General features: G+C 46.8%; 1 long non-coding RNA gene across 2 annotated transcripts in view; it reads left to right on the forward strand.

Moving 5' to 3' along the window:
* The window catches only part of LOC121832668 (uncharacterized), a 33,553-nt gene extending 19,786 nt beyond the window's left edge, over positions 1–13,767 (forward strand). Inside the window, exons 2-6 of one of the 2 annotated variants that reach the window (XR_013042850.1) lie at positions 3,050–3,217; positions 4,023–7,944; positions 9,457–9,677; positions 10,037–10,110; positions 12,446–13,767. This is a non-coding gene — a long non-coding RNA (uncharacterized LOC121832668). The remainder of the gene's footprint in view (positions 1–3,049; positions 3,218–4,022; positions 7,945–9,456; positions 9,678–10,036; positions 10,111–12,445) is intronic. The other variant, XR_006076303.2, reaches the window with a different exon arrangement.
* The last annotated feature ends 3,627 nt before the right edge of the window (positions 13,768–17,394 follow it).

Below are 17,394 nucleotides of genomic sequence, written 5' to 3' on the forward strand. Positions count from 1 at the left end.
TTAGTTTGAGGCCAGCCTGGGCAAAAGAGCGAGATTCTGTTTAAGAAATAAAGAAGGCTGAGTGGTGGTGGCACACGCCTTTAATCCCAGCACTCGGGAGGCAGAGCCAGGTGGATCTCTATGAGTTCGAGGCCAGCCAGGTCTACAGAGCGAGATCCAGGACAGACAGACTACACAGAGAAACCCTGTCTTGAAAAACCAAAAATAAATGAATAAAGAAGAAACACAATTAACATAATGGCTTTTGCTGTGTTAATTCATGTGGCTATTCGGTTAACATGTATTTGTTTTGTGCTACTCTGTGCCAGGTACTGTTTTGGATGCTATTGTACAGGACACAGACCTCTGCTCAGAAAGCTTGTAGAGAGTATAATGAATATAGGTTTCTCCTGTTGAAATAGTGATAGTGTGTGTATGTGTGTGTGTGTGTGTGTGTGTGTGTGTGTTTACATGTTTGCATGTCTGCTGTGTGATGTCTTTCTGTATGCAGTGAGTATATGTTGTTTCCATTGGTTAATAAATAAGCTGCTTTGGCCTATGGCAAGGCAGCTTAGAGGCAGGCAGGAAACCCAAGGAGAAAGACAGGAAAGAGAAAGGCAGAGTCTGGAGAGACACCAGCCCGCCATCCAAGGAGCAACATGCCAGCAGACCAGTAAAGCCACGGAACACATGGCAAAACATAGATGAATAGAAATGGGTTAATTTAAGATATAAGAGCTAGCTAGCAAGAGGCCTACCATAGGCCATACAGTTTGTAAATAATATCAAGCCTCTGAGTGATTATTTTATAAGGGACTGCGGGATCATGGGGTGGGGCAGGACCAGCGAAAACTTTCGACTACACGTGTTTACCATAGTGGTGTGAAGGTCTGAGGACAACTGATGGGACTCAGTTCTCTCCTCCCACCATGTGGATCTCAAGGATTGAACTCAATCATCGGGCTTGGTAGAGGAACCTTTTCCCACAGAACCATTTTGTCAGTTCCAACTGTCCTTTTAATTGGCTGAGATCCTTTGATTGGTTGAAGGATGGGTACCAAGTGCTGTGGGATGGTCTGTATGTCAAATGTGTTGCTCTGACTGGTCAATAAATAAAACACTGATTGGCCAGTAGCCAGGCAGGAAGTATAGGCGGGACTAACAGAGAGGAGAATTGAGAGAACAGGAAGGCAGAAGGAGACACTCCCAGCCGCCGCCATGATAAGCAGCATGTGAAGATGCCAGTAAGCCATGAGCCACGTGGCAAGGTATAAATTTATAGAAATGGATTAATTTAAGATGTAAGAACTAGATAGCTAGAAGCCTGAGCCATTAGGCCAAATAGTTTAGATACTATAAGCGTCTGTGTGTTTATTTTATAAGTGGGCTATCGGACTGCCGGGGCTTGGCAGGACTTGGAGAGAAAACTCTCCAGCTACAACCAAGCCTCATGGCTTGGCTACTGGTGGTCCAAAGATGAGCGCGTGACCCACTTCAGGTCAGTTATACCCTTTCCCTGGAATTATTCTTAACTTGAAGCCAGAAGGAAGCTGGTACGCTCATCCTGGTTGGAAGCTACAAGTCGATGAGTTTAGAAACCAATTGTCACCTTGGGAGGAGGTAAGGACGAGAGAGGCTTCCGTGCAGAGACCGGAAGGCAGAGGACAGGACATCTTGATGGCAATATGTCTCTCTTTGGAGACATCTCTAAAGGCACTACCACCTCTTCCCTGTTGGAGGCGTGGTTATTTGAGCCAATGCTTTTTCTCCTGTGGGTGTTAGTTCAGTGTTGGGGGATCACATTTGTGGTGATAATCTAATTGTACTGAATTATTATTTTGATTGTATGTTAATAAATAAAGTTGTCTGGGAGTCAGAGCTATTAGAGCCATAGCAAGAGTGTGGCGGTGGTGGCACACGCCTTTAATCCCATAGATATCTGTGTGTTCAGGGTCAGAGCTATTAGAGCCATAGCAAGAGTGTGGCGGTGGTGGCACACGCCTTTAATCCCATAAGATCTCTGTGTGTTCAGGGATACAGCCAGCATTGGAGACATATGCCTTTAAGACCTAGGGGGCTGTACATTCAGACAGTGACGAGGCAGTCATGTGTTTGGGTTTACAACCAATGAGAAGGCAGAACAACATACTTTAAAAATACGAACCGACAGGAAGTAGGTCTCTTTTCGCGAAGCTGGGACAGCAGGAGGAAGGGTGAGATTTTAGCTCTGAGCTCTGACTTCTCGGCTTTCTCTTTTACATTGTTTCTGTGTTTCTTATTTAATAAGACGGTTGGTTACATCTACACACATTCAAGGATGTCACATGCTAGATAAGCACGCCATCACTGAGCTACAGCTGCAGCCATATTCTCACCTGTTTGTATAAGCCAGTTCAAGCCGGCACCCTGCTGTCCTGTCAAACTGACTCCGTCTTCCTTGTTATCTGGATTCTGTGGGCCTGTTTGTGGTTTGTGCTGACTGGCGTGTTACGGCCTTTCCTGGGTAACGTGAGCATCTATTCAACACAGTAGGGCACCGATGTTAGACTAAAGAAGCAATGTCCCCCGAGTCTCCTCCAGGAACCAATGAGATCACTGGGGTTGCTGACAGATGTAGGAGTGAGGGGTCACTTACAGAAGCATGGCTGATTCAAAGGCAGCTGTCGGCATGGGGAAGCCCACGTCACTGAGACAGCCAGATCTCATGTTGGGTTCTTGTCTTGCTCCCCACTCCACGAATGAAGTGAGCAGTGAAGAGTTGTGTTTTTTTTTTTTTTTAATGTGCTGTGTTTGTGTGTGTGTGCACACAGAAAGAGTTGTGTTTTTTTAAAATGTGCTGTGTTTATGTGTGTGCACACATGCGTACCCCAGTCCATGGGTGGAGGTCAGGGGACTTCTGGGAGTCAGTCCTCCCCTTCTGGGAGTCAGTCAGTCCTCCCCTTCTGGGAGTCAGTCTTCCCCTTCCACCACACGGTCGGTCCCGGAAGTTGAAGTCAGGTTGTCAGCTGGCTGCCGGTACATTTACCTGATGAGCCACCCCACAAGCATTAAGAAAGGGTCTTGTTCACAGAGGACGGCAATTCCAGAGGCTCCGAGCTCTCAGAACGCCAACCGAGAGAACGCCGAGCTGCCACAAGAAGAACTGTCGGTGGGTGCCGTGGCTCTGAAGGACGAGTCGGGCTGAGAGTTAAGTCCCTATGGGAGAAGACGCTCTTCGGTCTCTGACCCAGGCTGGATGGTGAGTTTTACTTTGAGGCAGGACCAAGTTCCCCGCTGGAACAGCGGGTTCAGAGGCAGTCCTCCTCTGAGAACAGGGAGCCGCTGGAGCCCCCTGAGAAAACCCAAAGGGCTATGTGGGCCCTGATTGGCTAGAGCTGGTAAGCAAATAAATGAGGTGAAAGAGGGACCCAGTCAGGGGAGAGTCTGGGAAACCAGAGGGGGGGTGGATGCCTGACCGAAGAGTTGGGTCCAGGCTGGGGGCTCTGTTCCCTTGAAGCCACATAGTGGGGGAGAGAGCACTGGGGGTCAGAAGGACAAAACGGTTTGTACTGGGACAGTGTAAGTGTGTGCGTGCGTGCGTGTGCGTGTGCTTGTGTGTGTGTGTGTGTGTGTGTGTGTGTGTGTGTGTGTGTGTGTGTAAACTTTTTGAACTACTTCTGCTGCTGCTGACAGGTGCGTGTGTGTGTGTGTGTGTGTGTGTGTGTGTGTGTGGCTGAGGCTTCCGTCCCAGCCTGTCTCTCTAGTCACAGCCAGGGCCCCTCCTGTTCTCGTCACTAACGTGGCTGGCAGCTGGAGAAAGCCACAACCCTCTACTCCGTACCCGACATGCAGGCAGTTCCACCAAAGAGTCTCCCACCAGCGATGTGCGTGCTTACAGAACGCAGGGATGGGGGGGGGGGAGGCTCCTAACTCACGAACTTTCCCAGATCCCTGAGTGGTCAGTTTCCTGAGTTTTATGAGCCACCCGCACCCCAAGATGAAATACACAATGGCAAATAGTTTGTATTGTGCTGTTTTACCATCGTTACTTTGTGTTTTCACAGGTGACACAATGGCTGTGTTTAATAACCCTAAAATATGAATATACCACAATCTACTAACCGTTTCCCAACTACGAAGTACTCAGTTTGAGTTTTCCCCTTCGTTGGTATGGAATTTAACACCATTGACCGGTTGGGAGGCTATAGCTTTGATTGTCTCTTAATCAACTCCTAATTTAGGCTCCTGGGAGTAGGAACCTGAGTTGAAGGGAAGGAACTCTTCCATGATTTTTGAAATAAAGTGAAATAGTTTTTACATTTTAGAAGAAGTATGCTTGGATGTCAGATTTGGAGAACTGCCTGTCTTTGCCAGTGACGGGGACAGCCGTGAGCCATTCCTGCCTACCCTGCTTCCCTCCTGAGGTGGCCCTGCCTGTGGCTGTCCAGAGCACACAGGAAACACAGAGGAACACAGCGGGGTGGCCATGCTGCTTTTGTGTCAAATGGGTGCAATGTGGGGTTCTCACAGAGGAAAGGGAGGCTGGGCAAGCAGCCGGAACACCAAGAGGGACTAGTCTACCCACAGTCACACCGAGCATCTCATTAAGGTGAGTGTCCGTCTACAAGAGCCTGCTGAGAGCCCTTAGAAATCCTCTCAGACCTTGGGTTTTAGATTTTTTTATTAGTGTTTTAATTTTCCTCTCTCTTTTATTTATTTTTTTTCTTTTGGCTATGAATCCTAGCCTGGCCAAAACTCACTATGTATTCCAGGCTGGGTTTGAATTCACGGCAATTCTTCCTCAGACTCCTGAGTGCTAGGACCTCAAGAATGTGCTGCCATGCCAAGTAAAATTGTAATTTATTAATTATTCAATTCATTGTCCCACTTCTGGTATTAAGTTAATGGTTCATTCTTAAAAGTGTGTTTATTTAAGGATTCTTTCAGCAGAGCCAAGCCTGAGCTACAGAACACCTCCAGCCTGGCACTCACCCAGTCCTACATTTGATCCCAGCCCCACAAACCAAACAACGCAGGAAAAAGTGCATTGGCACAAATAACCACGCCTCCCATAGGGAAGAGGTGGTAACCTGGTCTCTCACTACGATCTACACACACTAGGACGGAATAACCGTCACCACTCAGGCTCCGTCTGTTTCTCCTGCTCTCTCTCCATCTGCCTGAGCTGAAGGTTTTATTTCTTTGTCATCTAACAAACTAAGTGCGAAACGTGCGTCTCTCTTGCACACATTGCCATCGAGATGTCCTGTCCTCCGTCTTCCGGTCTCTGCAGGGAAGCCTCTCTCAGCCTCACCTCCTGCCCAGGTGACAATTGGTCTCTAAACTCACCTGCTTGTGGCTTCCAACCAGGATGAGGGCACCAGCTCCTTCTTCCCAACCAGGATGAGGGCACCAGCTCCTGCTTCCCAACCAGGATGAGGGCACCAGCTCCTGTTTCCCAAGCAGGGTGAGGGCACCAGCTCCTGCTTCCCTCCAGCTTCAGTTTAAGAACAAATCTAGAAAACAGGGCATAGTGGCTCATATGAGACAGGAGGGTTGTCCTGAGTTTAAGGCTAGCCTGGGCTACAGATCAAGACTGCAGTGGTTTAAATAATAACCCCCATAGCCACATATATTTGAATGCTCAGTCACCAGGAAGTGGCATTACTTGGGAAGGGTTAGGAGGTGTGGCTTTGTGGGAGAAAGTGTGTCACTTGGGGTGGTCTTTGGCCAGGCCCAGTGTCTCTCTTCCTGCTGCTTGTGGATCAGGATGTAGAACTCTCGACTTCTTCTCCACCACCATGCCTGCCTGTGTGCCACCACCATGCTCCCTGCCATGCTGACAATGGACTAAACCTCTGAAACTGTAAGCAAGTCCCTAACTGAAGGCTTTCTCTTACAAGAGTTGCCTTGGTCATGGTGTCTCCTCACAGCAATAGAACAATGACTAAGACAGTCTCTGTCTCAAAAAAACAAAACCAAAAGAATAGTCCTGTGGCATTTGTGACTGGCCAGGAGTCGTGGCTCATGCCTATAATCCCAATACTCAGGAGCCTGACAGAGGAGCACTGCAAATTTGAGGTTAGCTTGTGCTATACATTGAGTTCCAGGACAGCCTGGGCTACAAAGTGAAAATTTGTCTCAAAAAAAAAAAAAAACCTACAAAATAAACAAACAGGTAAGATCTGGTTCAGTAGGGTGATGGTCCAGCACGCATGAAGCCCTGACTCCATGCCTTCCACAAGAAGAAGGAAACAGAGGGACAAAGAAGGTGAGAAAAGTGGGTGGAGGGGATGGCGTGGACCAAATAACTGCTGCCTAGGACATGGGGAAAACCCTTGCAAGCTTTGTCTGAAGGGGTTGGATGTATTTGTTTAAATAGAGCAAGGGGAGCAGGAATAAGAACATCTACTGAAATTGGAGCTGGGGAGGTGACTCAGTGGGTGAGGTACTTGATATGCAAGTAGAAAGACCTGAGTTCCAGTCCCCAGAACCACGAACACAGTGCACACATCTGTAGTCCCTGCCAGGGGAAGCCGGCAGGTGAATCCCTGGAAGCTCAAAAGACCTCGTCTCCAACATGATGGAAGGTGAAGACCAGCATACAAAGTAGCATCGGACCCCCTTATCTGAGCCATGCCATGTACACCTCCACACTCATACACATGAATGCCTGTGTGTGTGTGCAGAGAGGGGGGGTGGAGAGGGAGAGAGAAGAGAGGGGTGTGTGTCAGAGTCTGCCCGAGTCCAGCTCTGACCTGTCTAAGGGTTCTTAGAGGGAGGAGAGAGGAATGAGGAAATGATAGATAGAGAGAGACAATAAGAAAGAGACACAGGATAGCTTAGGGAGGGCCCTGGGTCAATACCCAGTCGCTCCGAGGTTTATTCCAAAGGGCTTTTTATACACTGCCATGGGGAGAGGCAAAAGTATCGAGATCAAAGCACACCGTACAGCCAAGTGTAGACCCTTCCAAACACCTTGGTAACCACGCCCTTGGCCAAATCATCCCATTATGCAGCCCTGCTGGGTAAAGCAAGCTCAGCCTTTCTGACCTTGAGTAAGGCCTTACTAGGAAGCCTCTGTGGGCCTCCACAGGGGAGGGAATGAGAGAGAGAGAGAGAGAGAGAGAGAGAGAGAGAGAGAGAGAGAGAGAAATTATTGTGGAAAAAGCCAGGCATGGTGGCAAATGCCTTTAATCTCAGCACTCAGGAGGCAGAGACAGGTGGATCTCTGTGAGTTTGAGGCTAGCCTGGTCTACATAATGAGTTCCAGAGCAGCCACAGCTACATAGGGAGACTCTGTCTCAAAACAAATTGAATAACAACAACAATTTTAAAAAAATTAAAAGTGAATGCAACTTAAAATGTTTCTGTCAGTTGGAAACAGAGGCTCAAGAAGCTCACGCTGGCCTTGGGCTCAGGGTCTTCTGCCTCCACTGAACTCTGGGATTATAGGCATCCTGTTCCTTAATCACATTAACACATTTCAAGTCAGTAGCCATATGTGGTTATTGGCTGCCACATCAAACACCGTGGATACACAGCTCTTCCATCACTGCAGAAAATTCCACTGCACAGCAACTGCTCTGTGCCGGATAATTGCATTCTCTGCCTCCATTCAATAAAAATCTAATTGCTCTCGGGAATTCTGTTACTCATTGTTTTCAGAGCAATAGAACTAGAGCCAAAAGGTTTTTTTGTTTTTTGATTTTTAAGGCCTGGGTAAAAAAGACTGTCCTAAATCCAAATTTCTTCTTGGAAATCAAGTTGTACAGGAGCAGTCTACACTAGATGAAGTCCACTGTTTTAGCCTGTTTCTGTGGTGCAGATCATGGAGATGGAGCAGGACAAAGCCTGGGGCTCCTTGTGTACTGAGCAATTGCCCACGGTCAGAGGGGGTGACTTCTCTCACAAGCCTCCAACTGTCAAGATTCAGCCACTGAACGTCAGCTTTCCATTCCTGTAAACATGCCTCCTGAAATTCAGGTATAAGCTTTGGGTCTGCTCTATTGAAGACCAGGAGAAACACTGCTTTTCCTTGTTCTGTTAGTGTTTTCATTCTGACCTGTCGCTGAAAACTTTTAGCACACGAAGTAAGCATTCATACAATGAATTTCTATGTGCACACCAGGCAGTCTTCATCATAGTCACCTTCATTTTAATCTTCTAATTACTCTCTCCGCCAGGATTAACTTCAAGTAAATTCCAGACATTGTTATTTCATGTGTAAATTTTTTCTGCATCTCTTAAAAAAAAAAAAGATATGCTGGTGTGGTGATGCACACCTTCAGTCCCAGCACTTGGGAGGCAGAGGCAGTTGGATCTCTGGATTTGAGGACAGCCTGGTCTCTGTAGTGAGTTCCAGGACAGCCAGGGCTGTGTATGGAGACCCTGTTTAGAAAAGAAGCTGGTTCTCCAGCATCTTCTGTAAGGATGGCTCTGAGTTCTCAGGTCCCACTACACGGCCAACTCGTGTGAGGTGCTTCAATCTGCTGCAGCTATTTTTCTCCTGAGCTGTGTCCATCTCTAGCCCTTATAGGCATGTTCAGCTTGGCCCCATCAGTTAGAAGTACCAGCCTTGTGCACCTCATGCATACCTTACTTCCAGTCCCAGAGACGCGGAGCCCCTGGGCATGTGGCTTGACCTCCATTTCTGGAACCAAGACTCTAGCAGCCCTGCCTCATGAGCTGCCAAATGAAATGGCTGGAATCTGGTTAGGAAAACGGGGCCAGAATGGCTGTGCTTATTAAGAATGGCCATCTGAGGCAGGGGGAGGGTTTCCCACTCAGTTCATTCACAAATATTTATCGAGCACTTACCTCATTGCAAGTCTGATTCAATAAGTAAACAAAACAACACCTGTCCTCATGGAGCTCACACTCAAGTAGGGAGAGGGATGGAGTGGGGATTTGTTTGCTGTTGTTTTGTGGGTGTTTTTTTTTTTTTTTTTTTTTTTTTTTTTTTTTTTTTTTTAAGGCAGGGTCTTCCTATGTAACCATGGCTAGTCTAGAAGTCTCTCTCTAGACCAAGCTGACCTCACACTCACAGAGATCCACTGCCTCTTCCTTCTGAGTGCTGGGATGAGTATGTGCCACCACGCCCAGCTCCTAACAGTGTCATTTAGAAGTACTGAACACTGAAATTTCAGGTCTGCTAGAGATACGCCTGTCTGCAGGACATCAGCAAAGAGCTTCTAGATAGCATGGGTGAGGGAGAGGGGAAGGAAGAGGGGAGTTGGAGTTGAAATCTGAAGGAATTCACGTGCAGAGGAGAGCCACAGAGAGCTACCATAGCAGCGTGAGTGAGGCAGGAACAGGGGATGCGCAAGAAACAAAAAGGCAAAAATCAAACACATAGCACCCCTCATTTCTGCAGCAGCACCCCTCATTTCTGCAGCGTCCCGCTCAAGGAGGAGGGAAGGCAAGCTGGCTGTGGTGAGATAGAGCATTTCTGGGACTTCTGCTCACCACAGCACAACTGTCTCTTCTGCCTCGCAGGACGTACCGGCTAACTCAGCTGCCACGGCTCAGACCACAAGGTACCTCACTGTGCCGTCCCCAACTCCCCGGGGAGCTGCTGGGATTGCGGCCACTTACTTCGACGGTAGATACCTTTTAAGAAGGTTCCTTCTCTGCTTTCCAAGCGACGGCAGGTCATAAGCAGCAGGTTCGGAGGGGAGGGAGGAGCAAGTTCTTCTTTCAGCTGGCATTTTCATCCAGTGAGTCATTTTGCTTGGAAACCATCCTCCTCCATGACTGACCTCCGACACTTCAGGGACTCAGGGGCCACCCACTCACCTTTACATTTGTGTTTACTGTCCCATAGCTATGGGAAGAATAGGGACACATTTTAGTGGTTTTGATCAAAAATCCTGATTCCACCTTTCCTCATTCAGTGCCCTTGAGTTATGATTGATTTAAGAACAGGTGTCTCAGTCATTTTTAATTCACCCACAACCCAAGCCCTGCTTGAAGCCTAGGACAGTGCTAGTTGTGTAAGAATGCTTAATAAATGGATTTTTAATGAATAAATAAAAACATAATTATGGATTAATTAACCCTCTCTTGTTCTCCTCAGCCTCTTCTGTGGAAATAACATCATGACCTGGGGGACTTTTTCGGACTATTGAGTAACGTGATGTAGATGACACAGTGAGTTACATATCATTTCAATGATGGGCGTTTTGATACAAGGAGCTGAACTGCGAACGTCCTTCCCACAGATGTCCTTCCAAAGGTCAAGGGAACCTTTAGGTCCTTGTGTCTATGACTTGAGCAGTCACCACTAGGTGGCAATATTTTCTTAAGGCAGATAAGTCCTTTTCTTCCTCTAACCCAGTGGTCCAGACTGGGGGTTCACATGCCCTGGGAGGAGTGCTCAGTTACAGAGAGCTTTGGGGACATCAGCATTTGATCCCCACCTGTGTGTCCCCTTTCCTGAACTAACCTACTGGAAAAGAACATGTGTTTGGGCTGACAAGGAGGCTCAACAGCTGAAGGACCGTACTGCTCAGAGGCCCTATGACCTGAGTTCAGTCCCTAGAACCCACATCACATATCCACATGTGCACCCCCACCCCCGTACCCCACCCCCCACATACTCCACCCCCCCCCACACACACACCACACATACACATGGATTTTTTAAAGTATGTTCACAATATCCCTTCTCCAGCTTTTCCAAAGAGGTGATGTGCCCATTATCCATCCCAAATCCTTTTTTTTTTTTTTAAAGACAGGATCTCACTATGTATGAACTATGTAGAGCAGGCTGATCTCAAACTCAAAGAGCTATCTGCCTCCTGCCTCCTACCTCTGCTGTCCAAGTGCTATGATTAAAGGCATGTGCTACCAACCAAATCTTTGCTATGGCAAAAACATCTCCAGAGGCATCAAACACAAATGTAAAACTGTCCAGGAGATTTGTGAGTTCTTGGGGTGTCAGAGGGGGTCCTCAGTGACATCGAGTGCTCTGCCCACACAGCCTGTCTCCAGCCCTATATTTAGCATTTCTCAGAAACAGATTTCCTCCATGTCAGACTCCTTCAGACCAATGCTTTTCTTGATGCTTTCTGTTTGTTTTTAGTCCATCTGTCATGAGCCAAAAGACCCTATTGCTAAAGCTAATCCCCCTCAATGTTGTTTTGCGTTTATTTATTATGTCTTGAGTGTGTTTGTGTGTTGGAAGAGAGCATTGTGAGGGTCACAGGACAGCTAGCAGGAGTTAAGCTTCCATCAGAGGGTCCCGGAGACCAAACTCAGGCTGTCTGGCTTGGTGGCAGGTGTCGTTACCCAGCAAGCCATTTCTCTGAAAGTTTCACTCTTTTTTTTTTTTTTTTTACTTAAGTGTGTGTGTTGGGTGGGGGAGCTCAGTGTATGTTTGTGCACCATATGTGTGCAGTCCCCACAGAGGCCAGAAGGGGACAGTGGATTCCTGGAACTAGAGTTAAAGATGGTTGTGAGTCATCATGTGGTTGCTGGGAACTGCACCTAGATCCTCTGGAAGAATAATCAGTGCTCTTAACTGCTGAGCCATCTCCCCAGCCCCAAGTCTCTCTCTCTCTCTCCATATATGTGTGTGTGTGTGTGTGTGTGTGTGTGTGTGTGTGTGTGTGTGTGTGTACATATATACTATATCTCTACACATACATGGTACACACACATACACTCAGGCCCCCATACACATAAGGTCAAATAAATTTTTAATTATATATGCTGCCAGGTGGTGCACACCTTTAATCCCAAGCACTCAGGAGGCAGAGGCAGGTGAATTTCTGTAGCCTTGAGGCCAGTCTGGTTTACATAGAAAATTTCAGAACAACCAGGACTATACAGAAAGCCCTGTCTCAAGATAAATAAATAAGATTTTTAAAAATTATATATATGTGTGTATATATAAATTTATATATAAAATTACACACACACACACATATAACTTTTTTAACCCCCAAACACAAGAGCGAGAGAGACAGCTCAGGAAGTAGAGAGGCTTGCTGAGCAAGCCTGGAGAGCAGAGGTCAAGGAGAAACCAGCTTCCAGTGTGCCCTCTGACCTCCACAAGAGCACTATGGTAGCGCCTGCTCCTCACACTAACAATAATAATGATGATGATCATGGTCATGATGATCCATTAAAAGTTAAATATCATTTTAAAAATGACTCTGACCTTCAGCAGAAGACGAGCATCCTGTGCGAAATAACACTCTCCCCACCCTAGAGACGAACAGCATCCTTGCCCTGGATGACAGGAACCTGAGGCGGAAGGGATTCTGCATACACAAGCCTTGGTGGACTGCCCAGCCCCCGCGCCCCACCACATTTCACAGTTCATTTGTCTCCGACCAAGTCATTATGTACATGACCTACAATAACTGTTTCTTTTGGTCTTCAGGTTTTTCTTTCTTTCCTTTTTTTCCCCTCCCATGTCACATAAAATTTGTATTATACTTTTCTCCTGTTAATCTTTGTCATCTCTGTTTAATCTTAGACCCAGCAGGAACACCCAAAGGGCAGAAGTGGAATTTTTCCACCTAGCAGTTTCTGGCAACGAAGATGGGTTCCTGAAAGGCTGAGACGTCCACTATTGCCTAAACCTTTTCCTGGAGATGGCGAGTGGATACCTGCTCACCTCAGATAGGGTGCCATGGCACCAAAGGATTCCATCAGCTTGGTGAACCGACGAGTTCGTGCGGCTTCCTATAGGAGTATGGGGGAAGGGTTAGTCACCGAAGTGTGAGTGACTCCCAGATGGCCACACCTCTGGAATCTCACCCCACAGCAGCACAGACGGAGCCCCCTCCTCAGCTAACTTCCCACACCCTGTGTACTCTACCAGCTTCCCAAATCACATCCGCTGGAGCCGAGTTACACACAGCTGTGAGGGAGGTATAGAGGAGATGACTGGGGTGTCAGGTAAGGGTCTGATGGCATCACCCCTCCTGATCTGGGGGTCTCTCAGGACTACCTCAACTTCTATAAGACAGAAATGGCTGTTACACTGGAGGACAATAGTCCACAGCACCTTACTTACTCCACATCTTCAGGTGGGGTTCTGGAAACCTCACAAAATCCAGAAAAGATGGGGCAGGACATGATGGTTCATATCTGTAATCTCAATATTTGGAGGCTTGAGGCAGGAGGATTACTACAAGTCTGAACAAGGACTGCAGTGAGTCCAGCCTCTACAAAGTGAGACTCAGTTCAATAACAGAAGCAAAACCCAACCAAAGGCCAGCACACTGCAGCTGTCAACCTGACACACCTGGGTGGAGGGACCCTCAGCAGAGGGACTGTGTTCGGGAGACTGCTGGGGACAGGCTGTGGAGGCATTTCCCTATCATTAATTGATGTAGCAGGGCCCATCTCACCTCATCCCTGGGCCTGCGTTATATAAGAAAAGTAATGGCAGATGTAGCTGAGAGCCTGGAGCAAGCCAGTAAGCACCACCCCCTAGTGATGCCGCAAGCTCCTGCTTTGAGCTCCTGCCTTGGTTTCCCGCAGTGTTGGGCTGTTGCTACGCAATGGACCCTTTCCTTATCCAGGTTGCTTTTGGCCATGGTGTTTTATCTCAGCAGCAACAGAAAGCTAATGAGGATGGAAGATAGAAATTTTTTTCTTGTCTATTCCTTTCTAGTTTTGGATTGTCAGGAGAAAAACATTTGTTAGAATCAAGCATGACTGTCAGGGGTGTTGTTATGATACAATTGATTGATGGCTCACTGCCCGAAGAATAGTTCTTATTCCTTGAATCTGCCATTTGAGTGGCCTGTCATAAAAAGGAAATAAGAATAAAGTTCCCCTCTCGCCTTATTTTGGGTCTTTAAAGATGGCTTTGTGGCCATGAGAACACCCTCTCTGAGCTTCCCTGGCCAACCAGGAGTCCAAACAGCCATCTCTATCCAACCAGCCATCTCCATCCAACCATCCATCTCCATCCAACCAGCCATCTCCATCCAACCATCCATCTCCATCCAACCAGCCATCTCCATCCAACCATCCATCTCCATCCAACCAGCCATCTCCATCCAACCATCCATCTCTATCCAACCATGCCACTCTTGGAGTTGGCCTTCATTGTACCACCTTCTTTGCCTTGCTGACAATCAGGGATTTGCATTTTTGGACTATCTCTGAGATAAACTTTGGACTTTAAGGAAGATTGCATGTTTTGTACCTACTTTGGGGACACTTTTTGTGTCCATGACAAAAAACACACAAGGCTTACCAGTGATGAGCCACAAAAAGACTCCCTGGTTTTAAGTCACAGCTGAAGCAGTTTTGCCTGTGAAGGCTGAATGCTTTTCAAGCTCAGTTCTAGAATAATTTTGATAAATAGAAAAGTTATATTTAGCCTGCTGTGGTGGTTTGAATGAGAATGGCCCCATATGTTGTGTGATATTTTGATCGCATTCTGATGCTCCCAAGACTAGCAATAAAGTTTGTTTTGAATCAGAGGGCAGAGCTAGCTACGAGCTGACCAAAATTAACCATAGAGGTTTTGGAGGACTGAGGACAGATAGACACAGGAAATAGTAGGATGGAGCATAGAGAGGGTCTTGGCCTTTTTGGATCAAGGAACAAGAGACAGGAGGTCACTGGTTGCTTCTCTGCCGCTTCTCTGAACATTCAAATTCTTACCTGGATATCTGACTCCCAAAGTCTTTATTGATAAAGAATAATTAGATAAACACTCCATGCGGTGTCCAACTCGGGGCACAAAAACCACCAGGCAGCCATTTGCCCTACCTTTGCAGCTGCTGGAGCCCTGCTGATGGCTTTTCCTCCCCCACCCCAGGCTCTCTGAATGAGTCTGGGGTTCTTCTGTTTCAGCCTCTCTACAGCAGCCCCCAGTTGCCCCCCAGCCTCAAACTCCACAGGTGCCTGGGCTGCAAATGCCACCAGAGTTAGCGGCCACCGCTGGCTGGGTCTGTCCGTCAGGCAGCTTGTGCCTGTACTTCCTGCCACCCATGCTTCTTTGGCATGTCCCTCTGTGTCTGCTGTTCAGGCGGCTGGCTCCCTCACTCCTTGGAGTGTGGGCTTCCCCTAGGCCCCTCCTCAGGCCACTGCCAGGTCAGCTACCTGGACACCCGCTCTGGCTTTTACTGCTGCTGCCACCACCACACACTCTCAGACCCCAGCTATATGCAAGCAGCTGCTGCAGCTGCCCTCAGCCAGGCCATGCAGTGCCCGAATTCTCTGCTCAGCCTTGCTGCACAGCGACCGCCAGCCTCACGCTTCACTGCCATCACCAGCAGATCTGGTGAGACACCTGGGAATTTTTTTTTGTTGGGGGGGGGGTTGGTTTTTTTAAAAAAAGGTTTTTCCCCATGTTAAGAATGGGGAACAATATTACAATACAGGGAGTTAGGTCTCTGTATAGTTCTACAGCGGATGGTTTGAAAATGGAACAATTAAGTGAGGGGATAACCAACTTAGCTGGGATTGACATAATGTAACTATAATCATTATCAGTTTGGTAATTCATGTTTTATCCCTTAAAAAAGTTGTTTGATATCAGTGCCAAATACCAAAAAATTGGCAGGTAAGATTCAGTCCTTAGAAAGACCTACTAATGAAACTAATAAAAATATTCATACACAGACAGAGGTGTTTAGAGCAGAACCTACTGCACCATTGCTTTATGAGACTGAAGAGGAGCAGTCCAAGGTTATTAGAAAACAAACCTTAATTTATCCAGCTACCATACAAGAATGACCACCAGATGATAGCCACCCCAACGCTATGCAGAAGTTAACTGGGATCCTATAGAAATGTTATATTTAAAGAGAATTAAGGAAGTAATAGTTTCATATGGTATGTATTCAGCTTTTGTAAGTAGGTGTTAAATTCATGGTCCACTCAGAACAGAATTATTCCACAAGGCTGGAAAGATTTAGTAATAGCAGTATTGGAAGCCAGTTCTCAGTTATAGTGGAGATTACCTGGTAGAGAGAGGAAGCTAGGGTTGTTGAACAATAAAGTAGAGCTAGAAACTTCCCAAGAACTGCTTCTCAATCCGGCCCAGTCTGCTGATTTCCAAAGACAGGTTACATTTGATGAGCACACCTTGGCTCTGTGCTGTACAGCAGCTTTGAATGCTTTGGACAGGGTTGAAGAATCAGGAAAGAGAACTGAGACATTTACTAAAATCATGCAAGGCCAAAAGAGGCCTTCACAGTTTTTTTTTTCTGGTTTGTTTTTATTTTGTTTTTACACAGATTGACCTCAGCTGTAAATAGAATGACATTAGATCCCAAAGTTAGACAAATATTAATTGAATCTTTGGCTTTTAAAAATGTTAATTTGGAATGTAAAATGGCGATTAGGCCTTTAAAGGCGACAGCACCAGTAGATGAATGGATCAGAAATACAGCTGAAAGCTGGGGTGGGGGTGGGGGTGGTGGGGGCGGCGGCGGCGGCGGCGGCGGCGGCGGCGGCGGCGGCGGCGCACACCTTAAGGGAGGCAGAGGCTGGCGGATCTCTGTGAGTTTGAGGCCAGCATGGTCTACAGAGTGAGATCCAGGACAGGCACCAAAACTACACAGAGAAACCCTGCCTCAAAAAAACCAAAAAAAAAAAAAAAAAAAAAAAAAAAAAAAACCAAAAAAAAAACAAAACAAACAAAAAAAACCCCAACCCACCCCCCCCCCCAAAAAAAAACTCCACAAATAAATGGCATTGAAATTGAGGGTTTAGTAAACACAGGGACAGATGTAACAATAATTGCACCAAAATTTTGAATTCCAGAGTGGCTTCTTCAGGAGGTAAATGTTCAGTTTTTAGGGTTTGGAACATTATCTTGGATAAAGCAAAGTGCAGGATGGGTTGCCTGTGGTAATATCATGTTCCCCAAAATATTGTGTACCCTAATAAACTTATCTGGGGTCAGAGAACAAAACAGCCACTAGATACACACAGAGGCCAGAAAATAGTGGCACACACACCTTTAATCCTAGCATTCCAGAGGCAGAGATCTACCTAAATCTCTGTGTGTTCAAGGATACATCCAAGCATGGTGACTCATGCCTTTAATCCCAGGAAGTGATGGCAGAAAGCAGAAAGGTATATAAGGCATGGAGACCAGAAACTAGAGGTTTTTAGCTGGTTAAGCTTCAGGCTTTCGAGAAACAGTTCAGCTGAGATCCATTTGGATGGGAACTCAGAGGCTTCCAGTCTGAGGAAATAGGATCAGCTGAGGAATTGGCAAGGTGAGGTGGCTGTGGCTTGTTCTATGTCTCTGATCTTCCACCATTCACCCCAATAACTGGCCTCAGGTTTGTTTTTATTAATAAAACAGTTTAAGATTCATGCTACAGATTGAGTTCATAGGGCCAGAAGGACAGAGAGGAAAATTAAAGCCATATGTGGCTAACATAACAATGAGTTTATGGGAATATGATTTGTTACAATAGAATACCTAGATTAACTTTCCTCCAA

This window comes from Peromyscus maniculatus, chromosome 10 (assembly GCF_049852395.1).
Source record: "Peromyscus maniculatus bairdii isolate BWxNUB_F1_BW_parent chromosome 10, HU_Pman_BW_mat_3.1, whole genome shotgun sequence".
In the NCBI taxonomy this organism is placed as follows: Eukaryota; Metazoa; Chordata; class Mammalia; order Rodentia; family Cricetidae; genus Peromyscus; species Peromyscus maniculatus.